Raw genomic sequence first — 16435 nt, forward strand, 5'->3', positions numbered from 1 at the left:
AGTGCAGAAGACCCATTGTTTCTGTTTAAAGAAGCAAGATGAATGCATTTACAACGTTAACATCCTGGCTGAAACTGTAATATATTTTAGTGATTAATAATGGCTGTAAAATTAAACCATGTACCTAATACAGAATAATAAAATAAATAATATAGCAGACCTCTTCAAAGTATGACAATAAAAGATTGTTCTAAGGTGTCTGATAATAATATTTTCTTCCACCTAGCATATCATATTGTTTGGTTCTACCATGTCCCTCCTGCTGGGGCTGACAAGTGCTGGAATAGCATACATATAGAGATGAAAGGCAAAGTGTGTGTATGTTGTGGGGGAGGCATAATGAAAAATAATCTAAAGGAGGAAACGGAGATGAAAGGAAAGAAGGAAAGTTGAGCCATGCGCTAGATGAAGACAGTAATATGAATTTTAATGGAAAGCCCTTCAGCTGGTACCTCCCAAAGCACCAGCTCCATGAAGAAGGTGGCCAGCTTGACAGATTGGTGATGGGAAATTTAATTCATTCCTGTTGTTAGCTGTACCACACTCAGTCAAAAGCAGTAATAACCATATGACAGCTATTTGGTGACTTACAGGAAAAAAAATCCATTTCAATCCAGTCTGTGGTAAACAATAGGTCACTGATTACTATTAGCAAACAGTGTAATACTGACACTGCTGTACTGTCAGTCTTGGCTGTTTCTTTACCTTACTTTTCACTGAGAAGAAATTCTCTCCTTTTCCTAGTTTACAGTTACATTATTGCTTTTGGGGAGAATAGCTCAAGAAACAAGAAAATAAAATTGTTCACAACATTTGTTATAATAAGCAAATATGTAAAAAATTCTTTATTTACCAGTCTTTTGAAATATACCTCTACCATAACAATAATAACAAACAACCAAATGTTTGTGTCTTCTTCTAATTCTTAGGGAAAGCGTTGATCACTCAGCTGGAGAGCTGATAGTATCTAGCAGGATCTCAGGGAAAAGCTTGCACCAAGTGTCAAATCTCTTATTGACTCTGTGGCGTAAAAGAACCTGCCCAAAAGTAGAAACTGTTTTTTCCTGACTTCTTTTCTGAGCCCTGGCACGCAGGAACTATTTTGGGTGGTTGCATGAGTAGTTGTTGCTCTGGACCAAGGAATTCTTTGCTTCCGACAGGTGCCAGTTATACTGTGGACATCTGCCCTGGAGGCATTGAATCAAGCTGACAACTCATTTTATATCAATCAAACAACAACCATTTTCAATAATTTCCCATCCAGCTGGGACTGAATTTGCACAAGTGATCTATGTATTAGAGACATTACCAATCCACAGAGACATTCAGAACCGTGATTATGTTCTGTTTTCCCACAGAAACTCATGCATCTGCACAAGAAAGCAACAACTTTTTCCAGTATGCAAAAGGATGCTGACAACTCAATTTTGGTTACTGACTGCCAAACTCAACTTGCAACAGTCAACTCGTGTCAGAATAGAAGAGGATTTTTTTTGTTTTATGTCCAGGCTTGCCACATGCAAATCCTTTCTGTTGATCCTCTAATCACTGTGAATTCATGAGGTAATACTTGAAGTATTCACTACTGTTTTACCACAGCAATGGGCTGGTTTTTGATAAACAATTAGTAAGTAAATCTTTTTTTAATCGTGTTTTCTAGGTAGAAAGCTAGAGCAGAACAATAGCAGGAACAAGAGAAAATGTAATAGAGAGATTTGTTCCAGATCACAATCTTTCATTCCTGTGATAGTTCATTTTCAAAGTTGTACTGGTGTGAGCCAAAATCTCTGCCTGCTTTGCAGGTAAGTGAGGGCTTGCAGATAATGCTTTCTTCAGAGTTCTATATTTTTTTAAAATACACAGTTAATCATAAAAAATCTAGCAGCTATTCCATTCCCTTTTTGACCTGTTAAACCACCATGTTGCTTATATGAACTTCCTTCAAATACTCTATTTAACAGAACAGTATATTTGGAGGCAATGAATTGGTAAAATGTTCTTCAGGAAAGGACCAAAATGTGCCCCTTGCTAGCGTTTGAAGTACATTTGCTAGCTGACTGGAGCTAGCAGTGACAACTAACCCACAGACCTCAGGAATACGGTTAGCCAGCCAGAACAGTAGGCAGGCTCACCTTCTTCTTGTATTCTGTTGAGTGCTATGCCCTGCTGTTTGCATAAGGGGATCAGCTTTTATTATTCTATTCTCTCCCCGCTACTGTGCACTAGGGCAGCACAAAGCAAGATTTAGTGGTTGGACATAGTATTTGCTTGCTAGCAATTGTTATAGTTGAGGCTGCACTGAGACTTCCATCTTAACCTGCTGTTCTCCCATACTCATAATATTCTTTTTAAAAAAAAAAAATTCCATTCATCTGAAATTTTTCATGCTTGTTATCAGATGAATTTTTTTTTGCAAGCCTGAATAAAATTCATTCATTCATATTTGAATTATGCAAGGGAGAGGGTTTGGAGAGAAAGGTCTTTTTTTTGCACATTCATAATTCACAAAAAAAAAGCTGCATATTACAAGCTGAAACTTTCCAGGTGGCTAGTTTTGACTGAAGGATAGTCTTGATGCTAATTACAAAGAGAGAATGACTGAAAGAAAAATTTTAAATTACACATATTGTGATTAACTCATTTGTTTTGTAGGTGTGTAATAAAGAAATTCCATTGTGAGCCTCTTAAAGCAAGTTTAAAGTAACAATTTCATTTAAGTTACGATGAACCACTATAATTACATAATACCAATGTTTTGTACTGCAATTTCGCTAAGAATCTCCCTACAGAAGCTGCATAAGCTTTTACTTACACATGTGGAAGCTTGCAGTGAAATCAGTGCAGAATTTTATGAATCATTAACTTTGGAGAGCCTGGGGAATGCAGGAAACAGCGTCATGTGGCAGTTACTGTCTCTGCGTCCTGGGTCTCTCTGAATGCCAGGCTGCAATGGAAAATAACTCAGAGTTTTTGCAGTTTGTTCCAATTTACTAAACCAATTGTCAGGGACACCAAACCACTAAAGCTTGGGTATTCTCTTTTCCTTGCTGTATTTCCACACACTAGTGGACAACACCAGTAGCACATAATTGGATCAGTCCTGTGTGCCTCTCCGCTGTACCGAGGATTGCTTCAGCTGAGGGTACCTGGGCAGCAGAAGCTAGGGGTGTAAGAACAGTCTTCCACCATCACACAGAAAAAAGGTGAACTGCTGTCTTCTCATAAAACACCTGTAAATAAAATACAAGCATGTAAATAAAAGCATGTAACTGTAATTTTAAATATCTGAAAGCATAACTGGCAAGGGTTCATAGTACTGCTGACACAAGAGCTTTGCTACACACAGAGCAAAGATGAGTGCAGAAATTCCCCAGCACGAAGTTCCTAGTAACCTCCTGTTGGATACAGTGCAGGAATCCTCATCTGTTTTTTTCCCTGACTTTTGGTCAAAGTGAGGAGAAAGGATGTGTTTTTGCCAGTGATGCTGTTTATTCTTAGGAAAAAAAAAACAACCCCAAAGTGAATGTGAAGACACACCAGCCTCTGTAACTAGGAATTTAAAACTTAACCTTTATTATTCCAGGTCCTCATTCCTGGAACAGAAGGTCTTGATCCAGTCACTTTGCGGATGGATGATACAATTGCTAAGTAGAAAAGTGACAGCTGTGCCTAACAGTATCGTGGCCATACAAAATGCTCCTGGTCTCACGTATAAGTCATCATTGGCATATAATGATCAGACCTCACCACCAGGGATGAAATGGGTAAAAGTTAAACCTGGTTCAGATTTAAAAGTTATCTGTGTGAGTTGAAAAGGGAAAGAGCTAGTTGGCAGCTGCAACTGCTAGTAAGAGTAAAAACATCTGCTGAGCTGTCAAGGAAACATTGCAACTTTTTTTTTTTATGAACTCGTGATGTCACCCAAGGTGTTTTCTTAGTGGTCCAGGAACTGTAACAACTCTGCCAAAGCATTTTTCCACTTTAAGCTAATGGAAGTATAATGAATGAGATACAGTACACAAAACCAGCATTGTATCCCTTGGCTTTTGCCAGCCCTGTACTGGCAGAACTTTCATAGGTGAGTGTTATACTGCTGGTGTTTCTTGTTAGAGGCCCTGATTTGGTAGACAACTCGGAAGAAATTATAGATCTGGGGTTATATCCAGTACTTGCAAGTTATTTATGTTCAAAGAATTTTTTAATAGTCTGTTCTTTTCCCCATCAACTCTCTCTTTGGTTATGTTCTGCAAATATTCAAAGTATCTTCCTCTGAAAGCTGTCTTCCTACACCTTATATTAACTCCTGAAAACTGCTGTTCCCCAGACACGTTGACTCTAGATGGATTTTTACTTGCCTGTTTGACCCCTTCTTATCTTATTTATGGCCTTATATGCACTATAGTTCAATGATTGTGATTTGAGTACTCCTTTCTATCTAGCTGAATAGTCCTCCCCAACACATGACCATTCTCATGTGTAATCACCCAGGAGACATAATCTTTCACTTAGAATAAAAATAATACTCCTACCATTTGCTCCTTGCCTCCATTCTGCCCTTTTTCTCTGATTTATTACGCTATATTCCTTATGGAAATATTTTGACATCCATCCCCTCTATTCAAGTCTTGTACCCACCCTTTGAGGGAATGCTTTGAACAGAGGAAAGCCAGGATGAGTCGGTATCTCATATACTCACTCACCCTTTTATTCCAGTGTCATTTCCCCCACCTCCTCATTATATTCCTGAGCCCTTCCCCTCCTTCTAGTTTAGCTGTACCTACTGCCCCTCCTACAGCTACCAGGCATCCTCTCTTCCCTCCCCTGACCCTCTGGTAAATGACAGAAAATATTTTCCCACAGCCACTGCTGCTCAGCATTGTGTCTGGGTATATAGGGGTTCTAAGCCCCAGCCTATTATATTACCCGCCTTGTTTAAGCTCTCTAAGTCACTTGACTCCAAGAAGGTTGACACAGGACAGCACTTGCCTACAGTGCAGGCTGGAGAGAAAGTGCTGTTAATGCACTGAATTCCTTCAGCCCTGATCTTTGCTGCCTAGTTAGACTGCAAGAAAGTATTTAGTGAGCAAAGCACTAAAATTATTGCTCTTTAAGCTTAGTCAAAATTACTGTGAAATTCCTTTATTAAAAAGTTCAAGATGAGAAGCAAAACACTTTTGAATTCAGTCATCAGCGTGCCCCACTCAGTACTGTACCTTCCACCTCTTCTTTATTGCTGCCTTCATTTTCTCATGTTACCCTAGATGTTGCCTGTTGGTTTTGCCTGCTACAATAAGTGCCTCCAGTCCTCTTCAACTGCACTGACAAGTGGAAAGCACTTACACTAAAGTATTGATCTCATGGTATGCACCAGCCCAGGGTGGAAGAGCATCTTTAATTCTTGCTCCACTGGGACCATTAGATTCAAGGATTTCCATGCTATATTGAGACTCAGAAAGTGGCTGCTGTTCAGTAGATATTGGTTGCAGTTCTGAGTCTGAGCATATACTAAGGTTCCACTCTTTCTGTGTCCTGGGACAATGAATGCTTCTTGGTTTTCCCCAGTGTACAAAACGGCAGAAATGGGATTGCACTCACACTGACTGCCAGGCTGCTGTTCTTGCATGTAAGGACATAAGTTTCACTGGATTTTTCACTGATTCTCCACAGAAAGCTTCCCTGCTCTCTAAATGGGACTTTTAGACCTAAAGAACTTGACTCAGCTTCATTGTTACTCGGGATGCATGAGATCAATTTGGAAATATATGGAAAGCCCAGGCTGGGGACGTGTCATGAGTGTCTGCGTTACTCCCACGTCTGTCACAGGCCTCCAGAACAGCACTTGCACATGCTGGAGGCCTCACAGAACACCATACCTTTCACTGGATCCAGTATGCTGACCCTGATACACAAATATGCACGCATGCTCCTCACTCTGCTCAGAGAAACACACAACCTAAACTCATTTTTGCTATTATAAATCTAGAAAAACTTCACTACAACCCAAAAAATGGCTCTGGAGTAACAACACAGCTAGGAACAGAATTATCTTGGTGTTCCCAGATATCAGTCATTAGCCTACAAATAATGCCTGTATGCAAATCTGCTTCCCGTTTTGAATCTGTTAAATCTGCCTACAGACAGTAGATACACAGAGCTGAACTGTGGACACAGAGACATTGATATACCCATGACAGGAATCCAAGACTTGTACAAAACAGTTTCAGGCTTCAGAGGACACCAAAACACCAGCTTGGATTCAGCTTTTGAACTCATAAATGACCTTCATCATTACAACCATTTTCAGCAAAACCCCAAGCCCAAAATCATCAAATTCTAAGATGTTTGAAGTGATGCAAAATTAATTTCTTCTCCTGGCCCTAGACCTTTTGCACGAAAGGCCCTGCAGTCAAGGTTAAGCAAATGGCACCCAGTTTGCTGCCTGCAGGGCATTACTGCCTTGCTCAGACACGGTGGCATGCTAACAAGCTGCTGCATGAAGTTAAACAAATCAGATGGTAGGTGCCATTTTCAAGGTACCTTTTCATGCTACCATTGACAAAAAATCTCCCAGTGGAGCATATACATCTAGCAGAGCATTCACTAAGGCTCAAGGACCTACACATGCTTGTTACTTCTTGTTAGATTTTTGATATCTTCAGTAGCACACAGCTTCCTTGACTGAATGCCAAAATAGGAGTGTTAATAACTGTAAATCAAACAGCAACTTCATCAGCACACTGTGAGAACTTTAGAAACCTCAACATCCAGACGTACATGATGTACATGATGTACAGAATACAGTTCAGAGTTTTACTTTTCTCCTTTTTCTAGTAATTTAAGAATTAATTACTGAAATCATAATGAAGTTTTAGGAAAATAAAATATTTGAAGAAGAAGTATGTGTCTCCTTTATTAATAAGGTTTGATTTATGGATTTGCAAACTTACCACTTCAGCCTGAACTTCTAAAACAGACAAATTACTTTAAAATTAAGTTGACAGTACTTTAGGTTGAATTACTGATATTTTTTTGGCAGTAATCCTGACAGTAATTTCCTGCAGGATATTCTTCTAGCTGCAAAGCTGTAAACAAGTCTTACAGCAGCAGAAATAGAAAGAAAGACAAACAACTAGAAGAATTACATCAGCCGCAACAATAATAATTTTGATGCTGAATTTGGCTCCTTTGGGTCTAAAACAAATATGTTTATTTTTTAGAAATTATTTATTTTATAATATGTATTTTTCAAATCACTTATCCATGATGAATGTATCAATGTGTATGTGTTTACTCTCTAATAATCACTGTGTCTCCATCATGTGAAAAATGAAATAAAACTTTCTAAATCACCATAAGACTCTTAAATCTATTTAAAGTAATAGCTGCAAGAGGGGAATTTCAGTGGTCTACATTACATGCCCTATAAATGTAGCTTTCTCTGGTACATTTTTCCACAACTCCTTATAGTTATAACTTCTTTAAAAATGCATGATTATTTGTATTATTAACCAGAGTGTAGACTACATTGAGCTGTTTGCATCTGTTGGACCATTTACCCAAGAGAACAGCTAAAATAAAAGCACCACCAGTAAACATAATGCATCACCCAGACACTCATTTCTAGCCCGGAGCAGCTACAGTTGACTGCAGTAACACCTGGCCACTGAATGTGCACTTCCCCATCTCACAGTCAGGGATACAGAAAACTTAAGTGTCTTCCAACTTTGTAACTGCTTTTCAGGGCTTATGATACTCCTTTCTGCTATGGTGATGCACATGATTATGTATGTTGAGCAAGCAGTTACTGAACTTGCAAAATAGAAAGTGGATGTTAAAAATCATTACATTATTAAATAAGGAATCATTTAATTTAATTAAGAGATAAATATACCCTTAATAGTAAGCAAATGTTGTCAGGTGATATCAGCTGTACTTGCATATGTTTTCCATCATCAGAGCCCTTTAAAAACCTTCTCATTTATGTACAGAATGTCTCTCTGAAACGGGAAAATAGGGCTTTGTTCAGATGGCACATGACGCAGAGTTCAAAGGGCTTGACCAAAGAGTATCGGCAAGTCAGTAAACTCATCATGTATGCTAATAAAATTATTACGGAAATCTTTTGCAAAAGTTGTGGTTTTGCAGTTCAGCTGTAGGAATTTAATGGGCATAGAGTTCAAAATTATGACCTATCTAGCTTCAGGCTTGCCCTGCAGTCTGCATAAAGGGTGTGGATATGTTCTTGGAGCTTCATGTATTCGTGCCTGAGCTGTCCTAATGACGGAAAGTTGTTTCCAAAGAAACAAGTAAATGATGATCCTGGCATTAATAGCATGCATGTGTTTGCCTTCTCATAGTATTATCATCACACAGTCTTTAGACAACCTCAGACTTACACAAAAATCAGTGTTTGCTTTGCCATTATAAATTTTCTGACTTTAATAAATCTAAAGACTGCAAAGAAACTCTTATAGAGAGAAAAATGTAGAATAGTTAGAAGGAGCAAACATTTTGTTAAAATTTTTTTGGGGAAAAAAAAGCTTTCAAGGATTTTGAAGAAGGCACAGTCCTTCTTTGTGACAGTGTAGAACTTAAAAGAACTTCTTCCAAATTCCATAACTGCTTTATTTGAACAATAAGCTGTGGGAATGCTCAGTATTCCAGACAAGAAGATTGCCCTTACTTTAGAGATCTATACATTCTAGACATAATTTTCCATATCATTGTACTTTGTGCTGTCATTTACATGGGTGAAGTAAAGACTGGTAGCAATCCTACTGCTCATGTTGAACAGAATAACTGCACAAGATAGAGAGACACAGAAAATCACCCCTTGATTTCTGAAGAGTTAAATTGCATCTGCAAACCATGTCAAGTTCCACTTCAAGTAAGCTAGTGCATCTAGTGCATTTCTGCCACTGGTTATTCTTTCTTAAACTTTGTATTTCTTCAGGAAAGAAATACTTGCATTCTAGCTGTTAAAGAAAGAAGGGGACAATCCTGAAATGCTTAGTCACAGAAGGAGTGACAGAATACTTTAGTTAACATAATTCAAAAGAAAAGGGGGAGGAGAAGGTGGAGAGCGATTATATAAAATGGATTTACACTGCTTTTACAAGTGAATTATTTTCAGTATAATGTCACGCTCTTAGCGTGGGGGATTCTGCATATGTCGTGATTCTACAGATGTTCTTGCACACTGCATGCAGCTGCACTATTTGTCATGGCCAAATTTAATAGCAAGATGCTTGCTACGTGTTCCTTCTATTCTTAGTCCAAAAAAAACACCAAGGGAGAAAAAAAAACACTGCTTGAAATCTTGCTTGCTTCCCTTCTTTATACAGCCTTTTAAAACATTTCAAAACCAAATTTTACAAACACCATCTTTTCTACTAAGTTCTGACACCTGCAATTACAGGTCCATTACATTTCCTAGAATGACTTGTCAACCGCACTCTTTCCAATATTTATAATGCTAATTAAATAATTTTAAGTACGCTAAGAGGTCATATTCCTGATGGGGTGGAGGGGGTGTACTTTGAAGCTTGATGCTTCAAAATGGAAAATACTTTCTGCTAAGTCCTGAGTATCCTCTTTTCTCATTGACTGAAGAGAAAACTCAGGAGCTCTCCGTATCACGATATTGCAGAGGCAAATTTTGCAGAGATAAACTCAGAAGAGCTCTACTACTCTCTTAATTTTCAAATAGTGGATGTGATTTAGAAGTATTCTCCTTACCAAACCATTGGTCCAAGACCAGTGCACTATTCAGCTTGTCAGAAGTGACCATACCCTTGGGATCCTTGCAGATGTATCCAGGAAAGAGCAAGATTTTGCAATATAAAAACAATTTTAAAAAAAAAAAACAAGTTGAAATTTTTCTCTTGAAAAGCCTGTAGTGTACTGAAATGTGGACAGTCTAGTTAGTGGCAAGAGAAGTAACTGAAGAACTGGCAATGCAGGTAAAAATTTGGGCTTCAGACGAGGGAAATGGAAAGCTGAAGTAGGAGACCATCCAACTGAACTGAACTGAGGATAAAACTCAAGAAGAGGGGACATATATAGAACATGTTAAACGTGTTACACTAAGTATGCAAACTAAAATAGATGCTATAAATGGAAAGCATGAATTTAATTACTGCATCTCCTACAGTACAAGAAAGACATTAGCTTAGTGGTGCTAATCCAGTGGAGGCTGGAGCAGGTAGTGTGTGAGGAGAGGCTGAGAAGGCAGTGATTTTAGCTTTGAGAAGACCAAGAACGCAAGGAGATTTACTGCTGTCTCAAAATACATTGTAAAAGGCTACAGAGAATACAGAGCCAAGACTTGCTCAGAGGTGCACAAGGGCAGGAAAGAGGCAACAGGCAGAAGCCAGTGCATAGCAAATTCTGACCAGGGATTAGGAAAATTTTTTTATCGTAAGGGTGATAAAATATTAGAGGAGTGACCCTGGGAGGCTGTAGAAGTCTCAAGGTTCCTCCAGATGAGAAGGACTGTATGTCCTCTCATTGAGAGTGACCACGCTTAACAGATCACCAAGATACGAATGTCTATACTTGTAACATTAAAATATATATATGTTCACAAGTATGGTTGAAACTTTGAGTGCTTATGGAACACAGAAGCAAAGATGGATTGAGAAGGTATAAATTTTCTTGTCATGGAAAGTAGTATTTTTTTAAAATGTACCATTTGTGTATCTTAAATTTAGCACATGGTGGAAACTGCATATATGTAAGATATGTACTCACGTTTCAAGTTGATGGAAAAGCTCTTTTTGTTGCCAAGATGCTGATCAGAATAATTTTGGAAATATATAACAAGTGTTTCTGATATTAAAGATGTGCATCTGTGAACACAAACTGTCAGAAAAAAACAGAATATTCCAATAAGCCTTTTCAGAAGAATGCCAGAAAGTAGCATTGAAATATGCATAGATATATGAAGATATTAGTTTCCAGCCTTCAGATGATTGCTGAGCTCAAAAGTTAACCAGATGTGACTATGACATTTCTCCTATTTCTAATCAATCTCTACTCATATGTAGGATCTAGTTGTGTTTGTCTACAATTGAAGAAATTGGTGTGAATAACCTCATGTGTAAAACCTGCCTGAGTGTGTGTGTGATGTATCTTAGATTCGAGTATGTGATCTTAATTATCCTGTGCTCTTATAGGTTACACTATGGTCTCCTACAGCTACAGGAATTTTTAACTTAGCTTTACAACCTATAGCTCTCATCTTTATAATCACAGTATTCCTGCTGATTGCTCAAATTGTACTAGCAATGAAAATCAAACACTTTTTATTAGCTGGTCTCCTAATGGCAATGAAGAGATACAGGTCAATCAGACCTATACAGATTATCATGATTCAAGAGAAGATAGAAAAGTGCGAATGCTTCCAAGATCTCATGCTCAGCCATGATTCTGCAGTCATAGGAGGGTTTGCAACTCCTTGCTGAACTCCGCATTTCACAAACTATCCAAAGTGATCTTATAGCTCAGTAAATGCAATTTTGCTATTATTAGTAAAAAGCAACAAAGTTTGTATTGACATGACACTGTAGGGTCTCAGCAACTCCCTGAGTTTGTCTGGGCCTAAGTAGATTTTAACTTGTTTTAGCTGTGACAGCAGTTGTTGAGCTGTGAGGTACTCTTGACTAGATTTGTTTTTGTTAACTCTATACTAATAACAAGTTGTTCTTCATTGTGGACTGAACTGCCAGTTGCTCAAGAGTAAGTTGCAGTGAAGGGTGCAGACACAGATGATACAAGTCAGTCATTTAATCACAGTAAGCTGATAGTGTTAAGAAAACATATAAAATTAAATCCAAGCAGACACCAGACTGAGGAGAAAGACATCCCCCTCCCATGAATATCACCCTCCTGATGATGACTCATACCCCATTCCTTTTGAGAAATACTGAAGTGTCAATCTTAAGACGCAAAGGAGAACTGGAGGAGTAAGCACAAGACTAGAGAATAGGGAAAATTTTGTGCAGCAATTTTAACTCTATATTTAATTAAGCTTTCCTGTGTTCATTAAGTTATTTTGACTATTAGATTGTTTAAAACATTAATTGGACTAAGAATAAATTCTTAGATTTGTATATATTTTGCCCTTTGACAATACCTTTTTGCCAATGAGAAGACTGCGGGTGTAATACTACATCTTAACATCGCCAATATCTTTAAGGACCTGGAAACGGAAATAAAGACTGTAAAGATCACTGAAGCTCACAAGCACTTTTGGCCAGTTGCAGTCTACTTTCTCTTGGACAGGCTGAATAAAATCAATTCAGTGAATTAGCTCTCACTCAGGAAGAGGTCAGCGTGCTTGTGTGCCACTGTTTTAATCTAATGCTACCACTGGCTTACACCTACCTTTCCCTCCTGTCACATGCTTTTACTATTGTACTTCACAGGGCAGTGCAGTGAGCAAAACCCTCTGACAATGTGAGGCTGAGTGTAAAGAACCCAACCACCCGCCTTACACCCTCAACTATCATTTACATTGGTCTGTTTGAAAGAGAAAAGCTTACTTTCACAGCCTAGTTAGCTCAGCTCTCCCAGTACAGTGTGAAGCCTGCATGAGCTCCCATTTATGACCCTGTGTGTGTATATACCTCTGTGTGTGGCCATGCAGCCTGCAGAACAGCCTTTGCTTAATGATTTTCAGGCCCCACATGCCTTCCTGCTTTTACCTCAGTAGGAGGAGAGCTTTGTGTACTTCTGCTCAGGACTCCTTGCAGCAGCTTGAGGTGTCCATGTGCTAACCCGCTCTGCCAGGCCCCTGGAAACTTCCTCTCCAGGCAAGGGATGACAGTCTGAAACACTTCCTGCAAACTGAGTTTGCTCTCAGCCAGTCCAGGCTGCTTTCTCATTAAGGGCGAAAAAGCACAGACATTGCTGTGGCTGTAGGAGCTGATTTTCTCACTCCCACTATCCATTCTAATCTCAAACACCAGGAGCTGCATCTACTTTCAAAGTAGCTCTTCATGTCCAGAGTGCCACTGCCACATATACATATTCTTCCTAGAATGAGATGAATGGAAGGAGTATTGTATAATGATCTCTGATTTAGCTTAAAGTGCCATCTTTTCCTTCACTGCATTTTGCCTGCGAGAAGTATGCTGAGTCTTGTGCAGCTGTGTTCTTGCTCTTTATCGGCACAAAACTCATTCTAAGTTTTGCACCCATACCAAGAGTTTCCTTCTTCCCTTTGAAAAGAGTGATAAATGGGTACAGAGCAGAGGAGCCCAAAGCCTGCACAGATGTGAGTCAAGACTAGGATGAAAATACTAACCTAATAAAAGAGGCTGCTTCAGCTTCCAGTGCGTGTGCTGTGAGCTGGAAAGAGAAATCCCAAATGGAGAAGGGAAAGGGAGGACAAAGGAATTCAAATTCAGCTGCTGACCCTACTTGTTTTCAGAGCCCAGCGCATCTACTGTACTGAATTATAAATCAGTCAGCCAGTGAAAACAAAATCCAGAGTGCAACACAGGCTGGGATCTACCTGGCTGGAGAGCCTCTCTGAGGAAAGGGACCTGGGGTCCTGGTAGACAACAAGCTCAATATGCGTGAACAGTGTGCTGCTGCAGCAAAGAAAGCCAACAGGGCACTGGGTTGCATCAACAAGGGCATCACCAGAAGAGATAAAGAAGTCATTATCCCACTCTACTCAGCACTTGTCAGGCCACACTTGGAATACTGTGTTCAGTTTTGGTCCCTTCTATTCAAAAAAAGATGTGGACAGGCTGGAGAGGGTCCAAAGAAGGGCCACAAAGATGATCACAGGACTGGGAAACCTGCTATATAAAGAAAGGCTGCGAGAACTAGGTTTGTTCAGCCTTGAAGGAGGCTTGGGGGAGACCTTATCATCATGCTCCGATATTTAAAGAATGGCTACAAAGAAGGTGAAGGCTCCCTTTCTACAGGGATTCACATGGAAAAGACAAGGAGTAATGGCTACAAGTTACCCCTGGGGAAATTCTGATAAGACACATGACCATAATTTTTCACAATGAAAAATCAGCCATTGGAATAATCTCCCCAGGGAAGTAGTGGATTCCCCAACACTGAACACCTTTAAGATTCAGCTGGACATGATGTTGGGCCATCTTGTCTAGACCATACTTTTGGCAAGAAATATTGGACTAGATGATCCTTAAGGCCCCTTCCAACCTGGTATTCTATGATTCAGTGAATTCCTGCCCAGTTTCCTAAAAATCATCTGGACGTCCCCTACAAGCATCTCCCATGAGGACATGCTTAATGGCTGACTCCAGCAAGGTGCCGAGCACTTTCTGCTCTGGTCAAGGCTGGGTGTGCACCCCAGTGCACAGCTGGGCTCTGCCTTCGTTTGATGTATTTCTAATTGAGCTGTGTAAGTAAAACACAGTCCTGACTCAGAAAAAAAGGTACTATATTTCTTATCTAAAAATTAACTGATGTTAAACCAATTGCTGTTGCCAGTCATGCCAACCTTTAGAACAGATCTAGCATTAAATCATGGATGTCTACAGGGAGTTCCCTTGGAATGTTTGATTAAATAACACTCTTAAAAGTATGCTTCAAAAATGTCATCCTGGTGTAGGAGGGAAAGAAAGAAAATAAGGCAATGAAATTAATGGAAATCTGGAGAAATGAAATGTTGTCGCATGTAATTTGACAATGTAGACATCAGTAGGTCTGCCAGACAGATCAGCTTCAGATTTCAGATACAACTGGAGCAATATTTGACTTGCGCAAAATAAGCTAGTCTAAAGCATAAGCTACTTGCTAGCCATTTTCTTGGCTTTGCCATCTTGAATCATTTTACAGGTTTATTTAATTATGACAGCTCTGGCCATGCTTTCTCCATGCTTGCAGTCCTTCCCCATTCCTTGGGAAGAAAGCTGGCATCAGACAACATGGTCAGTTTCTGGATACATAGGAGTAACAAGGTGGGCAGGCAGGGGCGGCAAATGGGGGGGAAAGATGAGAAGATGAAGAAATGAGAAACTGCTGAAATAATAACGTATAGACAGCAAGAGAAAAAAGCATTGAAATGCCTGAAGGGCTGGGACAGGGAAATCCCACTGCGTCTATTGTTTAATCGTTATCATGCTTTGCAAACAGTACATTTTAGGTGCCTTTCCTTCACTGATTTCTGCTGCTGCATCCCATTACTTTCAACGATAAGACATCAGGCAGAACTGGGCAGAACTGAGGGATCCATGGGGTCTTTGGCACCCGCAGTGAGTTAGGAAGAGAAGATATCTCATTGGCTTTTTAGATCTTAAACTGTGTTTTCTGGAAGATGTTTGGTGGTTTTGGTATTGTTTGGCATTTTACTTATGAATGTCATAACTTTGACTGTGAAGCCTAAGAAACATTTTTATAGATTTGTTTGAAACAGGCTGTTGACTGCCTGTTTTCAGACAACACACTGTGACTTGATTTGGCATTATTATGATGATGTATTACAGCACCAAGTAATAGATTAGCGTACAGAATTCAGGCTGGAGAATCTAAACATCCATCCTCCTGTTTGATTTTCCTAAATCTCTCTCTGACCCAAACACCTAAATATCCTTAGTCTGATTGTGTTTCACACCTTACCCATATGGTCCTTCAATAGCAAACAGAATAATTCTAGGTAATTAAGCCACTTGTCCATATCCATATCATCTGCAGATCTTTAGAGATGCCAACAAAAACACTGGACGGGGAAGACTAGCTAATGCTGATAGTGCATTATATCACTTGATAATCTTTTTCCTGTGTTAGTTATCACCGAATGGAAATCAAATGCATGCATGTTAGGTCTAGGAACAGATGGCACTTCTGTTCTGTGAGGAAGAAATAGGGGCAAAGGGGCAGCAAAGTTGTACCTCCCCCCTTCCCTGTCTTACCAGGATTCATTGTGTTGCCCTCCTGTTACAGTTGGCTGTGACTCTTTCTTGTTATAAAGAGATGTCAGAAGTTAGAGAGAGACAGACGATAACCTTAAATCCTTTACTGCATTTCACCAGGATTCTGAAAAAAAATAAAAAAATAAAAAAATTAAAGCCAGCTGAGGGAGTTGGGAAATTTCAGTGAGGCATTACACAAAGGACTTGATACATTTGTTGACCTTTCTTCTTCCTCCACCCTTCTCCTCTAAAACGGATTTAGTAGTAGTGGGTGCTTAGTGCTACAAATGCTTTCTTAAAAATAATTTAGATGCTATTGTCTGTCTGCCACTTGGAAAACATAGCTGTTTCAATGAGCCCCTGCTGAAATGTTAAAAAAAAAAAAGAGGGTTTATTGAAATGTCACCAAAAATACACCAAATTTCATTCTCTTCTGTGTCAGCCGAAACCCATCTTATTCTTGCCTTTACAGTCTTTTGTTTTATTTTTTTACTTGCACTATTGTATTCAGGGTCTTTTCATTCTTATCCCCTATT

At 39.3% G+C, this 16435-nt stretch overlaps 1 long non-coding RNA gene across 2 annotated transcripts in view; it reads right to left on the reverse strand.

Annotated features, from left to right (window-relative positions):
• Window positions 1-16020, reverse strand: part of LOC138722958 (uncharacterized) — a 35807-nt gene extending 19787 nt beyond the window's left edge. The window contains exons 1-3 of one of the 2 annotated variants that reach the window (XR_011337780.1): window positions 15900-16020; window positions 2813-2944; window positions 1104-1187 (exon numbers count right to left, since the gene is read on the reverse strand). This is a non-coding gene — a long non-coding RNA (uncharacterized lncRNA). Of the gene's footprint in view, window positions 1-1103; window positions 1188-2812; window positions 2945-15899 lie in introns of those variants that run through there. The other variant, XR_011337779.1, reaches the window with a different exon arrangement.
• Window positions 16021-16435: the final 415 nt, after the last annotated feature.

Source organism: Phaenicophaeus curvirostris, chromosome 7 (assembly GCF_032191515.1).
Source record: "Phaenicophaeus curvirostris isolate KB17595 chromosome 7, BPBGC_Pcur_1.0, whole genome shotgun sequence".
NCBI lineage: Eukaryota > Metazoa > Chordata > Aves > Cuculiformes > Cuculidae > Phaenicophaeus > Phaenicophaeus curvirostris.